The following is a 22,708-nucleotide window of genomic DNA, read 5'->3' on the forward strand; positions in this document are numbered from 1 at the left end:
CATCTATTTCCTCTGATTCTAGTTCATTTCTTCACTGTCAACAGCAGCAGCATCTGCTTTCTATTCCTCTAGTTAATTTCATCACCACTACCAGCATCAGCAGCAGCACCTATGCTTCTAGTTAATTTCTATATCACCACCAGCAGCATCACCATCTACTTCCTCTGATTCTAGTTCATTTCTTCACTGTCAACAGCAGCAGCATCTGCTTTCTATTCCTCTAGTTAATTTCATCACCACTACCAGCAGCAGCAGGAGCACCTATGCTTCTAGTTAATTTCTATATCACCACCAGCAGCATCACCATCTACTTCCTCTGATTCTAGTTCATTTCTTCACTGTCAACAGCAGCAGCATCTGCTTTCTATGCCTCTACTTCATTTCTTCATCACCAGCAATAACAGCAGCACCAGCATCAGCAGCACCATCTGCTTCCTATGCCTCTAGTTTATTCTCCTTCTGATACTTCTAGCACTTCCTAAAATCTTGCTATTGATTTTGCTTTTCAGTCAAATGAGGCTCTCCTGCCAGATTATTTCTAAGACCTCTTCCTCTCTATATCCTAAGAGCTCATGAACTGGCTGACTCCTTGGCCAAGGCATTTAACTTTTCAGATCTCCTGCTCCTCCTCCTCTGTAAAGTGAAGGCACCCAAGAAGTCATCTACTGCTATCCCCTTAACTCACAGATAAAGAAACTGAGGCCCAGAGAGGCCAAGGATTTTTGGCCAAGATCACACAGGCAGTAAATGACAGAGGCTGTATTTGAATCCAGATCTTCTCCAACATCCAGCACCCTTCCCACTGTCCACACTTTTTTTTTTCAAATTAAAATTTTCCCAAGTACCTCACTGAGACCCATGAATGGTGCTCTTTTTGACTCAAAGATAAGAAGAAACTACTCTATCTGGCATTTAAAGAATTTCAGAATTTGGCCTCTATCTGCCTTCTGAACTAATTACACCCACTTCCCATTCCAGGCTCCTTGGTCTACCCAAAATGTCTTTCTCAGTGTCTCTCAAATATAGCATCTATCTCCCAACTCCATACTTTTGCCCAAGTTGGCCTTCATGCTTTCCAGGCCTTCCATATCTTGTCCTCCCAGAATCACAAATGTCTTTTCAAAACTCAGCTCAAATTTCCCCTCCCCACCCGATTAGATCTTTCCTGATTCCCTCGGCTGAGAATGTTTCTCCCACAGGAAAATCAATTTGCATTGATGATATCTGTCTCTACATATATGTACATATTTGTATATGTGGACATTTTATTTCCATGACAGAATATAAGTTCCTTGAGGATGGGGACTCTTCTATTTTTGTTTCTGTATAACCCAGCCAGAGCAGAGTACATTTAATAAGTGCTTATCAGTTATTTAAAATGGTCATTGATATTTTATGAAGGGAATAGTTATATAAGAGTGGTCCATCCAAGTTTGAGCTATCTCAGAAAGCCGTGAAGCCATGGTTACCAGGGAATGCCAGCTTAAACATGAGAAGAACCTCATCCTACAACTTTTTCAGATCTTAAAATGGCACTATGACTTTTGGGATGCCTTGTATAGAATGGACAGGGGTTAGGTAGCAGAGGGGATAGGGTGCTGAGTCTAGAGTCAGGAAGATCTGAGTTCAGATCTCAGTCACTTAACAAATTGTGTGACCCTGGGCAAGTTACTTCACCCTGTTTGCCTCAGTTTCCTCATTTTTAAATTTATAAAATGAATTAGAGAAAGAAATGGAAAATCTTCTCCCAGTTTCTTTGCCAAGGAAACCCCAAATGGCAGTCACAAAGAATCAGACAGAAAGAATAGAATAACAAATACCAAATGAAACACTTATAGTCAGGTTGAGCCCACATGCCATTTTAGCCGGTTCTAGTAAGGGACCCACAAAGATTGCTTCTACACACATAGTGACACATATCTTATGGAAATGGTCAAGACTCTAGCAAGCTATTGAAAGGCAAAGGGAAACTTTCCAGGGAAGAGTGGATCAACTGGTCAGAAGTAACAACCAGACCAATTGACTTACCTCTCAGCCCAAGTATTGAGTCTGACTCATTGTAAGTTGAGATTAAACCAAGTTGTGAATCATGCCATGCCATCTAAGCTGACACCTCTGACACTCTGGCAGAAGGACGAGACTCCAAGTGAAAATGGGTTTTATAAGAGCCTATTCTCACATTATTTCTAACTACCCTGATCACCAAGGAATCCCTGATGGCCTCACTGCAGGAAGGAAAAAGGAAAAGCAAGAAAATGGTTGCATAGAACATGAAAAAAAAACCCAGCCATCCTCAGGCCAAAAGGAGAATGATAGCCAAAGTGTGAGAGCAGTGAATTAAGAATGCCTTGGTAAGAAAGGGGCTGCTAGAACACTAAGGTTTAGCAGCTTACTGGAAGGGCATCATGACCCAGCCTCTGAATTTCCTCAAATCTTAATCCAGAAATCTCTAGTCTGGCACAGAGAAAGGAGAGAAGAGGGGAAAGGGGAAAAAAGGCATTTAGTAAGCTCCTACTATGTGCCAGGCACTGTGTGGAGCACTTTACCATTATTATCTCCTTTGATCCTCACACAACACGGGAGGTAAACGCTATTATAGTCCCTATTTACAGTTGAGGAAACTGAGGCAGATGGTGACAAAATGACCAGTCCAGCATCATATAGGTAATATTTGACAATTGCAAGATTTAAACTTAGGTTCTTTGACTCCAAGAGCAGTGAATGTTTTTCAGAACATACATATAATATTTTGCTTCTCTCTACAACAATCTTGTGCAATATATGTGAGTAGACAGAAGGATTCATCAAATGTAAGTTTGCATTGTAAGTACCTACTAAGCACCAGACACTGTGACTTGCACTATGGATACAAAGACAACGTAGGAAACAGTTCCTGCCTTCAAGGAGCTTACATTCTTTTAAATGACACCCAGGAAGCTTCCTTAGATCACCTTCCACTTGGGAAGTCACTCCTGAGAGATCCCAGAGCCCACTGACTTCCTGACTGGGGTGAGGTCATTTCGCCAGATGATTCTAAACATACATGAAAATGCAGGCACCTATCGGAGTCTGTTAGAAAGCATCACTCATGTTCAGAAGATCATCTGCCATTTTACACCTACTGAGAAAACTTCTCTAGCCATTAGAAGAGCCCCATTAGATCTGGCAATTGTCACCTATCAACCAGCTCTCTCCAAGACCACCCTGTCCCTTCTCCAGACTGCTTCCTGGGCTTCCTTAGGGCTCTAAATGCACTGCCTTCAGTTTCCAAATCATTTCACTCTCTACCCATGACCCTGCAGGTGCCTCTTGGCTCACATTTGGAACATGTGGTACGTTATCTCCTTTCATCTTCAGAATGTCCCATTGAAGCACATTTAGAGGCACTGCTGTCCCCGTTCTACAGCTGAGGAAACAGGCTCAGAGAAACCATTTCTTGCCCAGACAGGGTGATCTAGTGGAAAGGACCAATGCTTTGGGGTAAGAATATATGAGTTTAGATTCCACCTCAGATGTTTTGTCCCCAGATAACATTCGGCCTCCCCTGAGCTCCTCTTGAGATGACAAGTTGGACCAGATGGCCTTTGAAGGCCCTCCCTCTCACTGATGATTCTATGGGGTAACCTGGGTTTGAATCTTGACTCGGATACTGCCTACTTGTTTGACTTTAAGTATAATTCTCTATTTGAAAGGATAGCATTAGACTAGTTGGTCACTTAGGTCCCTTCTAGATTTAAATCTACGATCATGGCAGCAAGGTGGTTCAGGGGGTAGAGCATCAGACTTGAAGACAGGAGGACCTTGAGTGCATATCTAGTCTAACATATTGACTAGCTGTGTAACCCTGGGCAAGTCACTTAACCATAAAATAGGGATAATAATAGCACCTGCCTCCTAGGGTTGCTATGTAGACAAATTTACAAACTGCTTTAAAAATGTTAAAGTGTCTTGTTAATACTAACAATGTTGATTTAATAAAATTTCATCCTTAGGCAAAGAAGCCCCTGGACCAAAGGAGATCTCCCTGTGCCTTAAGGAATACCTAACCACTAAATATGTTTTTAAAATCCATTTTAGAGTATGGCTGCCTAAAGCATGACCCATATGTTCACTTTCACATTCAAGAACCTCTTGTGATACTCTTTTTTTTGTGTAAAAATCCAAGAATGTCATCCATTTCTACATTTAATGCTGATTTGCAAACAAGCTATATACTTCTTTCTCTTCTCCTTACTATGATTTTGGCAAAATTAACTTGTCCATGATGGTATCAAGGGAATTGTAGACTGAGGTTCTGTATTCCTCCTCTTCCTTCACTGGTCAGGCTTCACATGCACTTGGAGAAAAGGGATTTGTAGCTAGGCATTGGGTCCCACCTGGAATGACCCTTTCTAGCTTAGGGATCTGCTTTGAATTTCTCCTGCGAAGCTAAAAATTCCTCTTTGGAAAAGAAATGAGTGTTTCAGAGAGGCTGGGATGCCCCAAAAGATTAGCTCTGGTGAGATCTGGGAAACTGATCTCTGTGTCATATTAAACTTTGCCCCTCCCTTCTGGAGAATGCTGGCACACATACCCAGGCAGAAGTGTTCTGAAGTCCACTGGGGAAAATAAAAGTAGCAATTCTCTGAGCTAATTGCAGCTTTAGTCACCATTTCTTAGCTCATTAGAGTGACTTGTTCCACAGACCCAATCAAGAGGTAAGCAAAATATTAATTATTTATGCACTAAAGAATTACCACTTGTATTGAATGATTGTGATTTTCCAGGTTGGTCATGGACTTTTGTTCTATTTGATTTCTAAGGGCTTTGATTTTCTATGCCCTTGCTGCTAAAATATAATGCCTAAATTAACCTTTATTTCATTCATTTGGTAAACAAATATGCATCAAGCACCATTTATGTGCAAAGCCCTGAGAGGGAGAGAGAGGTCAGAGGATCCCACATCTCTATCTAGAAGGGTCCTTAGAGGCCATTTAATGTAAACTTCCTCATTTTATAGATGAAGAGACTGAGGTCCATAGAGAACAATAACTTGCTAAAGGTCAGATTGTTAGAAAATGGCAGAAGGTAAACCCAAGTCTTTTGATTCCAGAATCTATTTTCTGCCAACAGGAATTTATTAAGTATGTGCTATGTGCCAGGCACTGTGGTAAGTGTTAGGGAAAGACAGAAATACAATCTTTGTCTTCATGGGGGTCCATTTGCTAATGGAGACAAACAACATACAAACTACAATGAGATATGTTGAGTAATTGGAAGGTAATCTCTAAAGCTAAGGAAATTGGGAAAGGTCTCTTGCCAAGGATAGAATTTGAGTTGTGTCTTGAAGGAAGTCAAGAGGTGGAAGAGAGAAGGAAGAATATTCCTGGCATGGGGATCAGCCAAAGAAGATTGTAGTGTGTAAGATTCTCTTCCCACTGATAAGCAAGGCAAGATTCCCTCCCTTCAAGAGGCTTATAGTTTCCTAAGGGTGAATGTCTTGCCTACAGAGGAACCTCATATAAACTCTAAGCACTTAATAAGTGCTCCCGAGGTGTACAGTGCTGAGACCAGGTGAGGAAATACTCACTTTCATTCATAAGTCTATAACCTACCAAGTGTGTGATGAACATGGAGGCAACATGGGAGAATGGGCCAGCCTTGGAGTCGAGAAGACTTAGATTCACATCGAGTTCCTAATACATACTTGTGTGATCTTGGACAAGTATTTTAACCTTTCAATGTTTCCAGGCTACTAAAAGATAAATGGCAGAGTAGATGTCCATTTGCTATAATGGTAGAAGGAATGTTTCCATTAGTAATACCCTAAACGACTGATATCATGGGTTTTACCTCTCTAAATCCTTATCAAAAAGACAATTTTTTTGTGAACAAAACTCATTGCCTTGGAATATGGGGATCAGCTGTCAATAACTGTGTAGAAATTTGTGCTAGAGTTAGATTGGGGTCCAATTTCCTAACTTCCAATTTTTTAAGGACAATAAATCTCATACTACTTACATGAACATTTTATGGCTGAAACATCTTAGACATAATGCAACTTAAATGGTCCAAGAATTTACAATAATAGCAGAAAACACTGAACCCATATTTGTCAAATTTTCTTTTGTTAGTTTCTCTCCTTTGGCAAATAATAACTTACCAAACTTGCCATTTCTTTCTGGACTAATTTAGACCTTGTGCCTGTCTTTTTTTCATACCTAGAAAAAATGAAGTCTGAAATGTTCAACAATATAACACAAATGTCATTTATGATTACATTCTAATTTATCGGGGAACCAGCTTTATATCTCTTATGTTAACTAATTAACCCTCCCTGAAACTGTTCTGAAACATTTTACAATAATACAACATATAGAAATGTTTCCTTTCTGAGCTCTCTATCTAGGAGTCAATGAATCTAAGCCTCAGGGCTCTTCTTCCTTGGAGAAATCTTCTGTTTCTCTACTTTAAAGGTTTTAAAACACTATATTTCTACAATCATTTCTAGCTCCATATAAGAAGTTCATAGAGTCGTAGATTTAGAGCTAGAATCCAGTATAGGCCATTTAGTATACATGAGGAAACTGAGGACCTGACTTAGTCAAGGTCACAAAGATCAGTGTTCTCACTTTCTTGATTTCAGATGACATGATTTGAGTTTGTTTTGATATTCTTTACTTCTACAAGCCCCAGCCAGAACTTGGACAGAATATTAAAAACAACATAATCAAAAGAAATTGACCATATTATTATTTACTAAATATTAGGGGGGGAAATTTTATTATTGTTCATTCTCAAAAGGTTTTCTACATCTAAGTATGTTATTTTAATGCATATATGAAGCAGTTTAGAAAAATATATTAAGAATCCTTTTTTCCTTGATATCTTTTGACCAAATGATTCATTTGAAAAATACTGGAAACACAGCTCTTAAATTGTATCATTTCAAAAATTCAGATCTAAAGTCAATTCAATTAATTTTTTATTGTTGCTTCTTGCAAGGATTGTTTCTGGGCAAAGTGGTTCATCAAATTCATTGATACAACTTGTTTTAGCAAAAATTTTTACTGCTAGAATGGAAGGAGAAATTACACTTTAATTTGCTCCTCAGGCTGACACAGAGATCCCAGGGGACTCCAGGTTGCTGCTCAAGGCTAGAACCTCAGTTCTTCCTCTCTCCTGAGGTTTGGTATAAGCAACTGAAGATTTGTGAATAACAAGCTGGAAAACTGACATCTCTTTAAATGCTCTTAGTGAACCATGGAGCAACTCTTACTATTGCTGATAAATCAAAGCATGTGAAATGTCATTCAAAGGAAACACATTGACATAATCATCTAAATGGAAGATAAAAAGCATAATGTCCCATTGAAATTATAGGAAAATCTCTCCCTGAGCTTGTCAGAAATAGTTCATTGTATCCTAAATTTTGAAGAATGAAAACACAAGTCAAATCTTTTATGTAATTCTCTAGTCCAAAGTAATAACTGTAAAGAAGGAATTGAGTTTGCTCTGCAAAACTGTTGGGACAGAATTCTGGAACTTCAGATTTTCAATGGACCAGGAAGTAGCAGTTTTGGATTAAAAGGCCATTCTAATAATAAATAGAGAGCATTTATATAGCAGGTTTACCAGAGTACTTTACAAATATTACATCATTTAATCCTCATAAAACTCTAGGAATAGGTATTATCATCATCTTCATTTTTTAAAGATGAAGAAACTAAGGCAGGCAGAGGTTAAGTGACTTTCCCAGTCACAGAGCTAGTAAGTGCCTGAGACTGAATTTGAACTAAGGTGTCATTGATTCAGTGGATTCTCTGACAGAGGGTAAGGATTAAAAAAAAAACACTAGCTTAGTAGAACAGATGGTGAGGAGCAAATTGCCAGTGGATTCCCCAAGTGCCTAAAATGTGGATGATGCAGAGGAAATCACTGAGATCCTATCTGGAAAGCACTTTACAAACCTTATAAATGTTCATTATTTCTAATTAAAGTTACCTGGGACTGACTTATTTTATAAGCTCTCTGTCCTCCTATCCTTCAGCTTTTGCTCTTCTTAAATCTGTTCTTTATCCTCATCATGAACTTTGCTAATTCTTTCACTCCCTGTTCTCTCAAGGCATCATCCCTTAATTTCTTGATTCTCTTTTCATTCTTCATAGTCTTGACTGAATAGTCCACTATTTCAATGACCCACCTCATATCACATTGACTCTCATCCTTTTCACTGTCTAGTCCTATCCTGCTGACTCTGCCCTGGACAGCCCCCATCTTCTGCCTTTTCGTCTCTTGCTCCCAACTGGTAGAATATGACTGGACCAAGTCAATGACTACCCAACCCAAATCAAGGTCACCTCAGCTGAATATCTTAATCATCATGAATCTTGTCAACTTTCTCCTCCTTCCTTGAGTTTCCAACACCAACCTTATCCTATCTTTTTGCCTATCTTCCTAAAATGATAAAAAGCAATAAATCCAACTTCCCTCAATCTTCCGTTCACATGCCACTATCTCCTTATGTCTTCCTTTGTCCTTTCTTCTTTCTGTTCTCAGGCTAGAATGACCCTCCTCCTTGCCAAAGTCAAGCCTTCCACCTTTGACCTTGACTCTATCCCCTTTCACCTCTTCTAGAAACTTGTCCAAGAAATCATCTTCTTTCTCTCTAGCCTTTAGCCTGGTAATGTAGATAGAGTACTAATTCTGGAGCCTGGGCACTTGGGTTCAAATTTCATCCCTGACACTTACTACCTGTATGAACTTGGGCAGTGAACTTGACTTACCTGGTCCCTATTTCCTCATTTCTAAAAGAACAGGGCCAGGCTTAGATGGTCCTCTCCAGTTTCAAGTCTATGTATGCATTATTGATCCTGGACCTCTGTTTCCTTATCTATAAAATTAAAGAAGATGTTTTCTACTGTCTCTTATATCCTTAATACTCTAAGATCTTTATACCTTTAATATTCTGTGTTGCACATACACTCACATACTCAAACACTCAAAGGCTGGACTGGCAAGAAGCTTTAGGGGAGTCTAGGAGGGAGGGAGAGAGACAGAGAAAGAGAGAAAGAGAGAGAGATAGACAGAGGCAGAGACACAGAGACATGCTGCTATTCTCAAAGGAAAAGGACAAAGTAAGAGAGAGAAGAGAAGGCTAATGATGATTTCTTTTGCTTTGTTTTTTGCTTTCTTCAAGAAGAGATTTGGTGGGGGCAAGCTGTGACAGAGGCAGCAGGTCTGATGAAATTAAAAATATGCAGCAGACTGTTCAACTTATATAAATAAATGAAGAAGAAACAGAAAAAAGGACAAAATGGTCTCAGGGCTTGTAAATGTAGATTCTGGTTTGAATCACTATTATCTGGCCAAGACACAACTACCTCTCTCTTCTCAATGAAGAAGGAAGAGATGAGCTCTGGCTGGTTCTACTTTAATGGGCAATCCTCAGGAGGAACAGCTGGAACAGATCTTAGAATCCTCTACCCCCAAGTCCCATTTTACAGAAGAATAAACTGAGGCCCAGGGATATGACTTGCCTAAAGTCAAATAGTGGTGAGTGGGATCTAAGAACAAAACATTATTCTCTGCATAATTATCCCCCTTAAATAGAATCCACAGAAGAAATAATTGTTTGGTAAGGAGCAAAAAAATGTGTTGGCTTTTGCTCAGATTGCCAATGCTCAGGTTTATACCAAAATGTACTTGCAGGGTTCAGACAGAACTCAAATGGGATCTCCAAAACAGTGTGGCCACATTGACTCATTTTTAAAACATTGAATCCCATGTTAGGCAGTAAAGGGGAGATGCCTTGATGTCAGAGGACTCTCATTCAAATCCCACCCTGATGCTTTCTACCCATGTAACATCACCCAATTCTCTACACTTCAGTTTCCTCATCTCTAAGATGGGGGTGTTGCTCTAAATGACCTTTGCAGCCTCTTCTGGCCCTCTAGGTTCAAGATGCTCTAATCCTTCCATACAGTAACATTTACCCATCATGAAATCGAAAGATACTCAGCTTGACTAGGGCTTTTGAAAAAGCAAATTGCCTCTGCGGGAGGCCCCTATCCATTCACCATACTCCATATCAGACAAAAACACGTGGTGTAAGTGCAGACAGGGCTGGTCTCCACTCTCTCTCAGTTTTATATAATTCTGTGCTGAAAATAATCATCACACAGTTGCTATGGTTACTGTTAGTAGATAAGCGCTCTGTTTCCTGCCTAGCTGAGCTCGATAGGGGCACACATTTTGGCTTGGATTTTTTCATTTAATTTTTCCCTGTTTTCACACCAGCTACACATTCATTCTATAATCTTAGATCAGGTTTGACAATCTATTGAAATGTTAAATATTTTAGGATAAAAAGTTATGTTTCTTTTTTAGAAAAAATATATCAAAAAACTATTTTGGTAAAAACCAATTTTCAAAAAATTTTAAATTGTATTTTGATTGACATCTTTTATTTTCCTTTCACCTTCATTTCCAAATGTATTCTTCCCTCTTCTCTACCTAATATCTTCCCCTGAAATAATGTTTAATAGAGGAAGAGGGAGTTCATCAAAACTAACCAACATATCAATCCATAACATATTCTTATTCTGTATCCCTATTCCCCTAGCTCACAAATGAAGGGAAAAAGGAGAATTTTCTCCATTAAGTTCACAGTAAGTGAGCTTAAGCAATGGGATTGCAGTCAGGAAGACGTGGGTTTGAATCCCACCTTAAATACATGTTACTGTTGTTTGGTTGTTTCAGTCATGTCTGACTCTTCATGACCTCACTTGGGGGTTTTCTTGGCAAAGATACTGGAGCAGTTTGTCATTTCCTTTTCCAGCTTATTTTACAAACAAGGAAACTGAGGTAAATAGAACTAAGTGACTTGCCCAGGGTCACACAGCTAGTAAGTGTCTGATGCTGGATTTAAACTCAGGTCCTCTTGACTGAAGGACCAGAATTCCATCCATTGCACCCCCTGACTTTCCACCTCAGATAAAAACTAGCTGTGAATCTACATCAGCCACACAAGTGCTTCTGGGTTTGCTTTCTTCTTTTGTAAAATGATGGGGTTGGCCTCTAAGGTCCCATCTAGTTCTCAATGTACAATCATGTGGTCTTTATAATTATGGAATACTGATATTTCAGGCCATCTTGCTTTCTTATTCCTGCTTCATTTACTATCAGTTCAGATACATCTTTTTATGCCTTGCTGAGGGCTTTCCATGATCCAGTACATTCATCTATCACATAATATTCTCAAGGATTTCTCTTTTCTAAGCATTTCATTAGTGCCTTAAGCAAAATCTGAAACAACTCAATGGTTCTCATCTCCACCATGTTCACTTGTGCATGATGATCTGCGACGACTCCTAAAATGAGGCTGGCACCATAACTGCTGGAAGCAACCAAAACTGGATTAGTCTAATGAGCAGTCCAGAATTTCAGTGCTGATGGAGTGGTTGAGAGTCGACTCACTTTAGAAATGGACTCCACTGCCCTGAGAAATAGTGATTGTAAGATCTATGAGGGGAGGAGATGTACGAAGGAAAGGAGAATTTGTTTAGCTCCATCTTCCTGGAAACCACTAAAAATTTGCAAAATACAAGAGTGAGCACTTAAGAAAGTGCTTTTGATGGAACTACAAGGCAAAATTGCCCTTAACAAGAACACGTTTCCATATTATGGTAAAGAGGAGAGCAGATACTATGGTAAAAAGGAGAGATGTTAATGCCACTTTGACTGAAATTCAGGGGGAAATGTGCTTTTCCCTTTGATATGCCAAAGTGGTTATTTCCTGGCAATATCCAGATGCCAAATGTAAAATACTTTTTTTAAAGAAGCCTAGAAGATGGGATCATCTAAGAAACTTAAAAATTATATTCTGGATGAAACATTGAAGATATTTTTTATCATAACCAATTTATGATACCACAGTTATTCTTTGAAATATTCCAATCTAATTAAGTTCCAAATATATTAGGAAAATGGAAGTCTTTTAATCAAGATACTTCTCAAAGTCAAAGTGAAATTTTTCACAGGAAATTTTTAGGAAAGTTTCACAGTGGAAGATTGGAAGAGTGGTGAAAAGATCATAGTCCAACCCATTCATTTTATAGATGAAGAAACTGAGATCCAGAGGGATGAAGTGGTTTGTTTCAGCTGGTGCTGAAATGGATAGAATGGTTGGGTTGGAATCAGGAAGACTTGAGTTTAAATCTTACTTCAGACACCTGTAATGGACTTTGGACAAGTTACTTAACCTTAAACCTCTATTTGCCTCAGTTTCCTCAACTATAAAATAGGGATAATAATAGCATCTATATCTAATAGTTGCTGTAAGAATCAGATGAAATATTTGTAATGTGCCTCAGGTAATGTCTGGGTCATGTATCCACCATATAAATGCTAACTATTATTATTTTTATAATCATCCTCATTATTATCATCAATGCTTATTTAGTGCCTTTTCTGTGTCAGGCACTGTGCAAAATGTTTTAATCATTAATTTAAAAATTTAGGCATTAATTAAAAACACTGAATAACCTTTTAATTAACAATCTTCCCTCCTGGGTCTATGTCCCTTTGTTTCCATGACGAATTTGTATCTCTCTAATAGACTTATCATATAGTAAGCACATTGAGGTGTAGTGTGCATGTGTACTAAACCCTTAAAAGACTTCAGGTTTTGAGGTCAAACAATGCTATGCCTTATCTAATAGAAGGTAGTCAGGTGGCACCGTGGATAGAGTGTGGACTCAAGAAGCGGAGTCAGTGGACTTGTACACAGAGACTGATACATTGTGGTACAATCAAATGTAATGGACTTCTCTAATAGCAGCAATGCAATGTCCCAGGACAATTCTGAGGGACTTACAAGAAAGAACGCTCTCCACAGCCAGAGAAAGAATGGTGGGAGCAGAAAGACAGAAGAAAAACAACCGCTTGGTCACATGGTTCAATGGGGATATGATTCAGGATGTAGATCCTAAACGATCACTCTACTGCAAATATTAATAATATGGGAATAGGCTTTGAACAATGATACACATAAAACCCAATGAAATTGCTCATTGGCTATGGGAGGGGGGAGGGAGGAGTGGAGGGAAAGAACATGAATCATGTAACCATGGAAAAATATTCTAAATTAATTATTTAAACAAATTTAAAATTTAAAAAGACTTGAGTTCAAATCCAGACTTAGACACTAGTTGTGTTATCATGGACAAGTCATTAAACCTCTATTCGCCTCAGTTTCCTCATTGTTAAAATAAGATAATTCTTCCCAAGGTGGTTGTGAGGATTGAATGAAATAATAATTGTAAAGCTCTTATCACAGTGCCTAGCATATAATTATTATCTCTGTAATCTCCTCCCAGCCCTCAGCACAGTGCTTTTAGCAAGCCAAGCTTAATAAACATTTGTTGAGTGAATGAATGGACCAAAAGGTAAGAGAAAGAGTGAAGACAAAGAAAGGACACAGAAAGAAATGACCAATATCAGCGTGAATGGAAAGCAATCATACAAAAGCCCACATAACCGCCCTGAACACACAGCAGCTGAAAGACCAGCCCAGGAAGCCTAAGTCACCTTGGAGAGCTCCCACGGAAGGCCAACAAAAGAACAAGAGAAGTCACCTTTGTACACTGCTGGCTCTCAAATTAGTGGTAACTTCTAAAGGAAACAGGTCTCCGTTGCTCAGTGGAGAGCTGAGAGGAAAGCCACAGGCGTCAAAGCCAATGAAATGCCAGGTCGATTCAAAGGAAAGAAGAGAATGTCAATTGTGACTAGACCATTATCCCAACAGAGGACACTGGGTCCTTGAATACCATTTCCAGTCTGGGCCAATTCAGTCCATCCCCTACCCCCCCCCCTCCATCCAAAAGTAAAAAATGCTTTAGTCCATTTTTACATGAGAAATTATTAAAATGATGATGGCAATGGGTTAGAAAAAGGATGAACAACCCCAATCTAGAATCACTCATGGACAACTAATGAAGAAACCCCTCATTCTTACCCCTCATTCTTACCACAACAACATCAACAATAAAACCCCATCAGAATGAATTTCATCCATTGAAAATTGTTGAACTGGAGTATTTTTGTGCAATGTAAATCATTCCACCAGGCTCCCCTTCATAGGCTGTGCCTGAGACATGTGGCTTTTGTGAACCTAAAAACACATCCTTGACATTTCTGTAAGAAACCAATGGCAGTTACCCCCAGAGGAGAATAAATGTAAGAAAAAATCTCTAGTCTTCATTTGGGAGGAGGGGAAAGGGAATATGCTCATCTGAGGCCCCCAAGAAGAACAGGTTTATGCCCACAAAAGGAAATCATCCAGGTGGTTAGTATGTAGGAGCTGTATTCAAAGCTCAATATTTCCCAGCAAGAAGTAAAATTCACACTCAAAGGTTTAGAAGTTGGCTGAATTTTTTAGAAGATTCTATTTTCATATTTCCTTATAGGACCATGCCTTCTGAGCTGGAACAGACCTCTGAGGCCATTGGTTCCAATCCTCTCAGTTTACAGATGTGGAAACTGAGGCTCAGGAGAGTGAACTTGTATACTCATGGTCACACAGATCAGGGATTCAAACCCAAGTCCTGTTTCACCCAGACCCACACTCTCCCACGTATTTCACACTGCACTTTACTAAGAAGTCTCACAAAAATCTCAGAAATACTAAAAAAAACTCAAACCCCTAAAACTTTAATCCCTCCAGATCTAGTAGATGAAGCTGTAGAGAGTGTTTATCCAAAGGTTAGAAACAAAAAGGATGACTCATGCTACTTAGTGGAATAACCTTTACAGCTTCACGGATCCAACCTGACAAAGGGTATTTAAAGAAAAATGATGGCAGAATAAGCTGTTATTCCTTCAGGTACAGCTTGTGTTGAACTAGACAAGCCCATTATTTCAAGGAACAAAGACAAAAAGCTGTAGGAGAAAAATGGAGGAACCCCATGCCTATGATTCATCTTGAACAAGGAATATGGTGGAGATGATTAGGAGGAAAGCAGGAAAGGGGAAGATGAGGAGAGATGTTGGGCACTAAACAATGGCACCAAAAAAAAAGCTACTCAGGGGCAGTAACAGAAAAAAGGACACATTCATCTGGGTAGAACAGAGAAAATGCATTCGAGGTTGGATGGATCAAATCCTCTCTTTTCTTTCTTTGTTAGAAGAACTTATGGGTTACTTACAAATGCAGAGGGAAAGCTGGGAATCCCTGACACATTATTTGGTAACTCTAGGGGAGCACCAAAGAAAATCATGAAGATTGGAAGTAGCCTGTGATTTCACTGGTATAGGGAACTCCCAGGTGAGGAAATTCCCTCTACCAATGTGGGTCAGCACTTTCTCTGCAGCTGAGTTTTTGAGAGATGCCTAAGCACTGAATAGTGCTTGGGGAGGGCCTGAGCCTGGGTTACACAAGAAGATGTATCAGAAGCATGACCTGGTTCCAAGGTCTATTCTCTGTCCACCCACCACTATTTTTGTTATTGCTCTTGTTACTTGGCTACCTCCAATCAAGTTTCATGACTAAGTTTGTTTCATCTCTTCCTGAAACAGGAAGCTTTTGTTTCTAATGATGTTAAGTGGTGTTTCGAAAGTCCAAAATTTTCACTTGACATCTGCTGATGGAAAGTTGGCATGGATACTCTTTATCCCCTCTGACCTCTTTGCTGGAGGGAACCCTGAGAGCCAGAACTAGTTTAGGTCTTAGTCCCAAATAAAGAGCTGGAAGGAATTTTCAGAGGCTCGTACTTCCTTCACTTTCTGTTTTGGAACTCTCAGCCCCATGTAGACCTTATCTTGGTCATCTCCTATGGGAAGACTCTCCTGATTCTTCACCATCCCTACCTATCTGCATTGCCTGCCACCACCAATACTACTACCAAAAATGCCTTCTATTTAAAATATAGATTTTTTAATGAGCATATTATTTTCCTAAGACTGTAAAGTCCTTAGGGTAAGGGGTTGTTTCATTTTTGTTTTCTATCCTAAGTCCTAATCAAGTGTTTGGCACATCCAAGGTGCTTAGTAAATTATGACCAATTAATTGAGCTTCTCCACCGTTAGGTGGGAAATCAACTAAAGGAATTCTGGGATAAGAAAGCTAGAGTTGGGAAGGACCAGAACAGGGACAACTAGGTGGCTCATTGGATTGAGAGTCAGACCCAGAGATGGTAGGTACTAGGTTCAAATTTGACCTCAGATGCTTCCTAGCTATGTGACTCTGGGCAAGTCATTTAACCCCCACTGCCTAGTCCTTATTGCTCTTCTGTCTTGGAACCAATACACAATGTTCTTTCTAAGGCAGAAGGTAAGGGTTTTAAAAAAAGAACTAAAGGTAGATGATGCCTAAAGCCAGGAAGTCCTGAGTTCAAATTTGACTTTTCATACTTGTGTAACCCTGAGCATTTAACTTTAATCTTCCTCAGTTTCCTCAACTGTAAAGTGGGGATGATAACAGTATCTACATTGCAGGATTGTTGCAAAGATGAACTGAAATAACATTTGCAAAATACTTGCCACAGTTGACACACAATAGGAGTTAAATAAATCATTATTCCTTATACTCTTGCTACATACATAAGGGACTAAATCCTGCTTCATTAAATCCAGAATCAGGAAAGAGGCTGAAAGTTGAAGGAGGGACCCATACAGGTAAAACCATATTCCCAGAAAACCATCTGCTATCCAATACATTTCCTACAACAAAAGCTATAGCAATCCAGCACTCTTTCCAATGTGCCACAATTAGTTTAAGAACAGGAATTTTGCCTCAGCCTCAACATACCGACAACTTTGATAGTAATTGACATTCATATATAGAGAGAGATATATAGATATATACACATATATATGAAGTTTTATAAAACATATTGAGCAGATGATTCCATCTGAGCTTCATTGTCAACCTTTGTTCTATAAATATCTTGAAATATGCATGGCTCAATTAGTGAGTTATTTTAATGTTAAAAATGGTTTTTAAAAGTACAATCTAAATAAACAATATGATTTGTGGAACTGAAATGACAGGAATTTTCTCTGTTTCTCAGAAAAAAAGGCTAGATTTCAATAAGGACAATGACTCTAAAGGGAGGATCTATAGCATTAATCACTTGGTCGACTTATTAAAAATGAGTATTTTGATAAATGGTTCAAAAGTCTACTGCGAGACAATTGGATTTCTTTTTTATCTTTTTTTCATATATTTTTTTTCTAAACCTCTTTCTCCTTAAGAAGCTGACTCTTGCCAAAAGATTAAAAAGAGTGATAGAGAAAGCGGGTCAGCACAATTAATTAACATTTTGACCAAGTCTAATTGTGTACACATAGTACCTACCTCCACATTCAAGGGAGCAAAGTAAATTCTGAGGCCAATCTTAGTCATTACGATTACAAAGTATTTAATTTTTTCATTGTGCATCTTGTTTTCCTCATTCTATTGGTTTCACTTTGCATCTGTTCATCCAACTCTTCCAATTTTTCTCTGAATCCTTCCTGTTGATCAGCAATATCCCATTACATTCATGTGCCACATTTTCTTTATCTATTTCCCCATCGATGTGGCTCACGTTTCTTGAGTGTGTTCACCCTGTCTAACAGCATGAATAACTTCTAGGACTTCAGCCAGAGCCCAGCCTTGCATACTTCTGTGAGTTATTTATTTTTTTCCTTTGAACAAATTTAGTGGCTACCAGCTTAAGCCTCATGCTTCCTTATATCTCATATTAAATTTAATAGTCTGAATCATCACATTACACTTCCGTTTATGACTTGGCAAACATAGATGTCTTCTTCCTGTCTCCCCCCACCTCCCCAAGGAGGCTGTGATTGGCCCTAATGAGCAACCACAGCCTTGTCATTCCTTCCATAACAGCTTCGATCTCATTGAAAGTACTTTTCTTCAAAATGGAAGTCCCCAAAGTATCCATGCATACACACACACACACACACACACACACACACACACACACACACACACACACTCACACACACCAGTAGTATTGGGCAAAAAAAAATGAATAAATATAAAATAAAATAAAGGTCATGCTAAAGTCCTTGGCAACATTTTCCCCTTGTGTTCCTAATTTCTCTTACCTACTCCTACTTCCCATATTGCTCCCTTAATTCTAAAGAGTAATGCCTTCTGTCTGCTCCCGTTGTTCCTTAATTCCTGACGCCTACCACTCTATCTTCTCTCCTCTCTCCAATATTATTACCAACATGGTAAAATTTTACCTGCATACTTCATAGACTTTTCAAGTTATTCTCATACCTCTGGTCCCTCTCTGGCAGATTGGGTAACTACAATCTTCCTCTTGTCTGTAACTTCACCAGGCTAACCACATTCTCCACTACCCTTGTTCACAACCTCCTCTGATCCCCTAGCTAAGACAAGAAACAAAGCATGCTTAAGATTTCACTCAATGATAGAAACTCCAGTCAACTCCCAACATGAAAAAAAAAAAAAGAACTCTTCAAAGTGTCAGACTTTGTGGAAAATGAAAAAATCAGATGGCAACTCTCTCATCTGTAAAATGGGGGTTAGACTACAGGACCTCTGAGGTTCAATTCAGTTCTAAATCCTGGGATCTCAGGCATAGATTTGGAGCTGAAAGGGAACTATGAGGAAGTCCAACTCTTTCATTTTATAGAGGAGTACAGTAAAGCCCAGTCTTGTCCCCAGTGACACAGGAGATCTATGCTTTCTACAGTTAATCACACCTTGTCCCTCTAATGTATTTCTTTACCCAAGGGCCAGTGAACTTAGCTCTTAAAGAATACATATTTTGATAAGTATGCAATAGTAATTCAACTTAATTGATTTCCCTTGGTATCTCATGTATTTTATGACATGCATTAAAATATTAGTTGCATATACATTGCACATATGTATATATATACTTACTTATATGTATATATCCACCTAAACACATATATATATATGGGGGAGATACCTTATGTACGTATATATGCTATCTATGATACATATCCATAGAAACATTTATATGTTGTGTGCATGGTCTTCCCCAATAGGGTAGAAGTTCCTTGAGGAGAGAGACTATCAGTATCCCCAGTGCTGAGCACGATGCCTGGCACATACCAGGTCTTTAATGAATTGCTATTGATTATTTCACAACTTTAATAGTCTAGAAGAAAGAATTCTGTTTGTCCTCCCTTTCCAAAGAGGACTGAAGACACCATGAGGTGATGTCTTGACAGGCACAGAAGCTGGGTCTATGTGAGGCTGAGTTACATAAAGTTCTCAGCCTCACTCTCTCTTCCAGAGTCATCAAAGTCCAGTGGCAAGAAGAAGGTCACAGTGACTGGTGATGGCCTGGGAGAAAAGGGAATAAGTAAATTCAAAGGATGTTCCTCTATGCTCAATCAGTGAGCATTATTAAATGCCACCCATACGTCAGCACTGGGGATACAACAATCCCTACACTGAAGACTAAATTCCGATGGCAAAAAAGAACGTTAAATGCATAATAAAGATGAAGGGAATAAATAAAGAGGCAGAGAATAAAGAACACTTATTTATTTCTTAAATAAATGAAATAAAATGTATTAAATATAATTAATTATAAATATATATACATATATAAATATATAATTATAAATAATTAAATAAAAATAAATAAAATGTATTAAATAAAGAGAATAACTATGAGGAAAATAAATACAAATAAATAGAAAGGAATACAAGGTAATATTGGGAGGGAGACAATAGCAGTTGCAGAGATCAGGAAAGGCTCAATGGGTAATATGCTGCTTGAGATGAGTTTTGAAGGAAAACAGAAATTCTATGACAAGTTAGGTACCGATGTCTACAGCAAAGGAAAGGAACATAATGGTCAGTTATTACTTATTACATGAATAAACACAGATGGAAGATCCAGTAACTGTCTGTGGCACAGTGAACAGAGTGCTAGATTTGAAGTCAAGAAGACCAGAATTCAAATCCAGTTTCAACTATTTACTAATTATGTAACTGTGGGCAAGTCATTGTTTCCCCATGTATAAAATGGTAAAAATAATAACACCTACTTCCAGGGTTGTTGCAAGATTGAAATAAGATAAAATTTGTAACGCACTTTGCAAACTTTAAAGTACAAAGTAAATTATATTGTTACTGTTATTCTCATCATCCTAGTAATTCTAATGAGCTAAATTCAACAAATGATTATTGGGTGTCCACTATATATATAAGGTCTTATACTGGATGCTGGGAGCTCAATAGTAAAATCTAACTTCCTCCATACCTAGGCAGAATAAGCAAACGAGATTAGAAGGCAGGTAGGATGAAGGCCTTTCAGATTGGATGTCCTAACTTCTATTGCTATGGCAACAGAAGCCAGAATCAAGTCTCTGCTCAGGAGATGAGGTCATAGGCTGAGTCCAGATACTTTGGGTGGCATCACTTAACCAAGTACAGAATTCCAGATGGCTGACACGTCCATGGCTAAAGACTCCAAAGAAAAATGTCTTGTAAAGAAAATATAACATGACATGGGCATTTTTTTCCTTTAAGTAAAATGAAAGCTCATAATTTGGGGGGAGTAGGCGTTGGCTGATTTGAATGTTTAAAAATAGCTTGGCACCTGTACCTAGCTACCATTATGTTAATAATTTTGTGGTTTTGTGCCACAAAAGGAAAAACAATAGAAGAATCATTTCAGATCTTCAAACTAGAAACTCTCAGGTGAAAGGTTGAGGAGTTGGGGGTGGATAGACGTGGGGGGTAAGAGAAAGACAAGGGCCTAGATTCTGGTGTTGTTTCTCCAGATGTCTCTATCCTTTCCCATAAGGATGAATTCCTGAGGCCAAGAAGTAGATCTTATTGAAGCAACTTGTCCAGATTCTTGACTTGATACCATATAACTATTTGAGTTTGGCTTTTTGAACAAGACCCATGACTTCATTCAGGCTGCCATGACATGTCGCCCACACTCTGGCCATTCTCCTTCTCCTCATCCCAGTACGGGAAACTTGGACCCTTCTGCTGAGACACCAGACTCTGATAGATAAGGTTTAATTTGATCTTGCCCAGAACCAGGCCTCCATTCTACTTCCTTCCAAATCCACAACAGGTGGCATACACAGTGGCACCATTGGGCTCATTATGCATCCACCTCTCTAGACTTACAGAAGGGAGCATTAGGCTGATATTGCCTGGATCTAGGTGCTTAATCCAATTCCCAATCATCTTCAAACTATATCCCACTACCCCTGTCCCAGTTACCCTTTTTATGTTATCTCCCTCCATAGAATGTAAGTTTCTTGAAGACAAGGGATGTTTGGTTTGCTTATTTTTGTATTCCTAGTGCTTAGCCCAGTATTTGGTACACAGTAAGGATACTATCTGCCCACCTCCTTTGCCAATCGCAACGTTCTTGAATACAATATTTTATGTCACATATTCATGAATAAATTCATACTGGGCAATGTTGTCATTGCCTACACCACAATGCGTCTTTCCATAAGGTCACCCTTGATAATGAAACTACTGAGATCATGGTGTTCCATGACTCATAGACCTCCAGTATTGCCAGGAGAATATTGATATCAACAAGTTATGCTGCAAGGAACCATCTGGAATCATATTATTGGTTGTACTGCACAATTTTCCAAATAGAATCCTACCTGTCCTTTTCTTCCTGTCCAATTCTGAGCCCAGCTCATTCCCCTGATTATCAAAGAGATATGTACTTATGGACCAGATCTAATCCCCTCCATTTACACATGAGGAAATTTAGTTCCTGAAAAGTCAGGTAAATTGCATAAGTAATAAAGAATGAGTTAGTTGCTGCATGGGTTAGAATTGCCTTACTTTTAGTTCAGTTTCTGAGGTGGTCTTGAACCCAGATTACACAGGTTCTAAGGTAATTTCTATCCACTATGCAGCACTACTTCTTCTCTCAGTATCTTCTAAAAATCCCCCAAATAATTACTTGCTGTATTCTTCAGGTGGCCACTTCTGTCTGTTCAGAATCTCCCTTTCTTCTCTCAGAAGCTATTTCTCTTCGTATTATCAAAATTTCATTCTAAGACACTTCCTGTGGCCTCCTGGGCTGACTTCTTTGATAAAATCTTAGTCCATAGGATCTGCTCTGTCAACTCTTTGAATATGCTCTCCCCAAATCTAGGGTGCTTGTCTTACTATGTTAGGGTTTCTTCTCCTCTGTCACAAATTATAAAATAAAGTGTTTGTGGATCTCATGTCTCCCAGCATATCCTAAACTACTTTCCCCCATTGGTGACAATTACACCCAGAAAAGAATTTTGCTCTTGGTGGTTCTTTTGTCTGTGATGAATGAATTTAATATATCCTTTAAGAAAGTCGATAATTATCAGTCATTTTGCTTTGATGAGCAGGGAGAAACAAAGAGGAAGGATAGGGACAAAAGATGAGAAGGAGGAAGAGAAAGAGTGGGAGATCAAGAAATGGAGAAAGAGGGAGAAACAAGGGGAAAGGAAGGGAAGGAGTGTGAGCAAGAGGGAGGAAGAAATAGAAAGGGAGAAAAATAAGATGGGAAAGAGAAAGGAGGGATAGAGGTAAGGGAGAACAGAAAGAGAAAGGAGGGAAAGAGACAGGAAGAGAGTAGGAAAAATTATTCAAGAAGCTGTCTGGATAACTGAAGTCTCTTCACTGTCCTATCGTCTTTGTATTAATCAATTCCACAATCCTTTCTTAAATGTATACTGTGTG

At 38.8% G+C, this 22,708-nt stretch overlaps 1 protein-coding gene and 1 long non-coding RNA gene across 3 annotated transcripts in view; both read right to left on the reverse strand.

Annotated features, from left to right (window-relative positions):
* Window positions 1-22,708, reverse strand: part of ANK3 (ankyrin 3) — a 754,092-nt gene that overhangs the window by 477,273 nt on the left and 254,111 nt on the right. The window lies entirely within an intron of this gene.
* Window positions 1-22,708, reverse strand: part of LOC130453911 (uncharacterized) — a 34,961-nt gene that overhangs the window by 530 nt on the left and 11,723 nt on the right. The window contains exon 1 of the long non-coding RNA XR_008911577.1: window positions 1-22,708. This exon is cut by the window's right edge and continues 11,723 nt beyond it. This is a non-coding gene — a long non-coding RNA (uncharacterized LOC130453911).

The sequence above is a fragment of the Monodelphis domestica genome, chromosome 1 (assembly GCF_027887165.1).
Source record: "Monodelphis domestica isolate mMonDom1 chromosome 1, mMonDom1.pri, whole genome shotgun sequence".
In the NCBI taxonomy this organism is placed as follows: domain Eukaryota; kingdom Metazoa; phylum Chordata; class Mammalia; order Didelphimorphia; family Didelphidae; genus Monodelphis; species Monodelphis domestica.